The sequence below is a fragment of the Moschus berezovskii genome, chromosome 24, assembly GCF_049115385.1.
Source record: "Moschus berezovskii isolate FMDL1 chromosome 24, NW_MosBer_1.0, whole genome shotgun sequence".
NCBI classification, from domain to species: Eukaryota; Metazoa; Chordata; class Mammalia; order Artiodactyla; family Moschidae; genus Moschus; species Moschus berezovskii.
Window position 1 is genome coordinate 48,677,616 of NC_142483.1, and position 4,196 is coordinate 48,681,811.

General features: G+C 45.4%; 2 pseudogenes; both read left to right on the plus strand.

The window, feature by feature from the left end:
* The first annotated feature begins 1,396 nt into the window (after positions 1–1,396).
* On the plus strand, positions 1,397–2,061 carry LOC129547633 (protein preY, mitochondrial pseudogene; annotated as a pseudogene).
* A 25-nt stretch (positions 2,062–2,086) lies between these two features.
* Positions 2,087–2,291, plus strand: LOC148774058 (phosphatidylinositol N-acetylglucosaminyltransferase subunit Y-like; annotated as a pseudogene).
* Positions 2,292–4,196: the final 1,905 nt, after the last annotated feature.

Below are 4,196 nucleotides of genomic sequence, written 5' to 3' on the forward strand. Positions count from 1 at the left end.
CGAACTGGAGTCTCCTGCACTGCAGGCAGATTCTTAACCAACTGAGCTATCAGGGAAGCCCAAGTTCTCAAATATTTATGTTCAAATGCAGGGCTTCCAGGCTTATTTATTGTCAGCATCTGATTATCAAGAAGTTAGTTGTAGGAAACAAAGAACTTAAAACTAGGACCAAAGGTGGTTTCATGGCTGATAGAAATCAGTTTGACTTCAGAGAGATCATACAAGCATGTCTTTCACCTGAAGCAAAACAAACACTCCTTTGACTCCTTATCTACTTCCAGGTGTGGCTACATTTCCTACCTCCTTCAAAGCCAAACCACAAAATAATTGTCTGCTCAGTTTGCATTTCTTCACTACCTGGTTTCTTTCCTTCCCACTCCAATCTGGCTCTGCCCCATCACTTTCCTGAAATTTCTCTTGCCAAAAGTCACCAACGGCCTCCACAGTGCCATGCATAATGGATACTTTGTCATCACCCTGACCTCCCAGTAGCGTCTGGCGTAGTTGACCTCCCTGGGTTTCATGAAGCACTCCCTTCTCTTGGGTTCCATGGCACCACCCACTCTTAAGCTCACTGATCATACCTTCGCTGACTGACTTCTTTCCTGTAACCCTTATCTTGGCTACTTCTAATGGTTGGATGGACCTCTTCAAATTTCAGGTCTCAACTGTATTATTTGTCTTAATGACGTTCTCCTGGGTGGCATTATTTGATTGCCCACAGCTTAGGTCATATGCCTGGCCAATTGGAAGTCATGATTAAAATCCCCACTAGTTGTACATGGGATGGACAGGAAATTCTCCAAAGGTATCAGAAAGGGATTGACTGAGAAAGACGATGGGTGAGCATCTCTAACCCATTGCAATCAGTTGAAAAATTACTAACAGGCTCTCCTCCCAATTGCTCACCCTACAAAAAGTGGCTCCAAATGCTGGGTTCATTTCTCTGTGTTCTGTTCTCTTCCTAGTTCCTGGACCTACAGCTCTTCATGCTGAATTTTCACTATCTTCTTAATTCTCTGATGCCTCCAAACAGATACTTTAAAAATGCTTTCTTCCATTTTTCTAAGTATTCTTGGTGAAAGTCTGGTCTGAATTACTTAGGCACTGTGACCAAAACTGAAAATTCTAAGCTGGAATCATTGTGTCACAAACACCGATTAGAGGGGTAGTGCCGTATCCTCTAGTTTGACGGTCTGTATAGTCTGATCACAAGCAAAGATACCCTCAGAGTCTGCCTTTGGTAACCATAGTGTTTTTGAACAAAAACTCTTCTCTAGAGTTCTTAGACACTCTGGCAGAGGAAGAAAAGGTTGTTCTGGTTCTTGCAGTCTGAGTAGAGAGGGCTGCCCTGGTGGCCGAGGGCGCGCAGAGGCCCGGTCGCGGCTGCCAGACCATGCTGAGCAGAGTGTGCGGCCGGCTCGCGTCAGCGCTGCGAGGGACACACGCGCCGCCGTCCGCGGTCGCCCTGAGGTGTCTGCACGCGTCCAGCTCGCGGGCGTCCGCGGATAAGAGCAAGAGCGAGAGGACGGAGAAACCGCCCCGCGCCTTCAACCAGGCCTTGCTGGAGTTCCTGGTGTGTCCACGCTCCAAGAAGCCGCTCAGATATGAAGCATCGACAAATGAATTGATTAATGAAGAGTTAGGAACAGCCTATCCAATTATTGATGGGATTCCTAATATGATACCACAGGCAGCTAGGATGACGCATCGAAATAAGAAGCAAGAAGAAGTGGAGCAGCATTCAGTTCAGTTCCGTTCAGTCACTCAGTCGTGTCTGACTCTTTGTGACCCCATGAACCGCAGCACGCCAGGCCTCCCTGTCCATCACCAACTCCCAGAGCTCACTCAAACTCATGTCCATGGAGTCGGTGATGCCATCCAGTCATCTCATTCTCTGCCGTCCCCTTCTCCTCCCAACCCCAATCCTTCCCAGCATCAGACTCTTTTCCAGTGAGTCAACTCGTCGCATGAGGTGCATTAGATCATACTTTAAAACAACACACACAACTAAATATTCTAAATACCACCTACCTTTTAAAAAGTCAGAGTGGCGGGTAATAGGTGGAGGAGAAGAACGTTTCTGGCTCTTCCTATGTTGACTGCCCTGACTCCACTGGTATATTAGCAGGACTGTTTTACTCAGCCTCTGTGGAAGAAGACTTCCTGCAGGGCTGCACTAGCATCACCAGTCTGTGCTTCTACATCTGCTCTTGCCGATTCCCATACCTGTTTATGTGTTCGTCCACCTTTGGACTTGGATGGGTATTAAACTCTTCAGGCATAATTAACGCAGCCAGAGCCAAGATGGTATATCCTAAAGATACGCTTAAGTGCCTGTCTCTGAAGGCTTGTCTACATGGGAATACTGGAAACCCGCTTAATTTGCAGGAAAGATGCTTTGCCTAACTTTCTGTCAGGAGTCTAGGTGTATGGGAGGCTTAAGCTGCAGAGGCATCTTTACTGTACTTTGGTTCTGCCCTTGTTTTTTGAAGGTTCTCATTTATACCTGGAGTATCAGAAGGAACATTTCAACAAAGTGTCTTGTTGGAAATTAACAGCCCCAACCATCACTTGATGGCTTATCCCATTCATAATTAAAAGTTACTATTTTGAAATTTTAAGTTTATTTTAGATTCAGTTTTTGGTAATGTCACATGTTAATGATGACTAATTCCAGAGGAGCACAGGAAGATGGCGGAGGAATAGGACGGGGCGACCACTTTCTCCCCCACAAAATCAGCAAAAGAACATTTGAACGCTGAGTAAATCCCACAAAACAACTTCTGAATGCTGGCAGCAGACATCAGGCACTCAGAAAGGCAGCCCATGGTCATCGAAGGGAGCAGGACTGAACAGGTGAGCCGGGAAAAAAAAAAAAGTGTCCACTACCACATCCTGGTGTCAGGGCGGGAATTGGACACTGAGGAGACCAGAAAACAGAAGAGCTTTTTCAACAGAGGGAACTGCCTTGGAAGTGACAGAGGGAGAAGCCTTGAGCCTACTGTGGGAGTGGGACTGAAAGACAGAGGCAGAGGCTTGGGTCCAGATCCTGAGAACACCAGGAATCTCCTGTTCCAGAGAACATTGATTGATGGGTGTTTATCAAGTGCCTCCATGCATGCACTGAGGCCAGGCACCACCCAAGGGTCGGTGGGTTTCAGTGAAAGACATACTATGCAAACTATCCAGCAACACAGAAGAATAGCACTGAGCTTCAATGTGCAGGCTGCCCAAAGCCACTCGAACCCACTGGCATCTTGGACTCATTTCTGGACGCTTCATTGCACTCCAGAGAGAAGAAGTCCAGCTCCACCCACCAGAACATCGACACAGGCTTCCCTAACCAGGGAACCTTGACGGGTCACCCGTCCAACCCCACACACAATGAGGTGACTACATGGTAAAGAGAGCTCCACAGGCTGCCAGGAGATGGAAAGGCCACCCCGAACACAGCAGTATGGGCAGAATGAGGAGGCAGAAAGATACCCAGCAAGTGGGGGAGCGGGATGGATGCCCACCAACACAAACGGGGGAGGAAGATATAGGGAACCTACCTGATAAAGAATTTCGAATTTTAATTGTGAAAATGATTCAAAATCTGGAAAGCAAAATGGAGTTACAGATAAATAAACTGGAGAAAAGGATTGAGAAGATGCAAGAAATGTTTAATAAGGAATTAGAGGAAATAAAAAAGTTAATATACAATGAATAATGCAATAGATGAGATCAGAAACACTCTGGAGGGAACAAACACTAGAATAACGGAGGCAGAAGACAGGATAAGCGAGCTAGAAGATAGAATTGTAGAAATAAATGAAACAGAGACGGAAAAAGAAAAAAGATTTAAAAGAAATGAGGACAATATTAGAGACATATGGGACAATATTAAATGCCCCAACATTCGAATCATAGGAGTCCCAGAAGAAGAAGACAAAAAGAAAGACCATGAGAGAATACTTGAGGAGATAATAGTTGAAAATTTCCCTAAAATGGGGAAGGAAATAATCACCCAAGTCCAAGAAACACATCGAGTCCCTAACAGGATAAACCCGAGGCAAAATACTCCAAGGCACATATTAATCAAATTAACAAAAATCAAACACAAAGAACAAATATTAAAAGCAGCAAGGGAAAAACAACAAATAACACACAAGGGGATCCCCATAAGGATAACAGCTGATATTTCAGCAGAA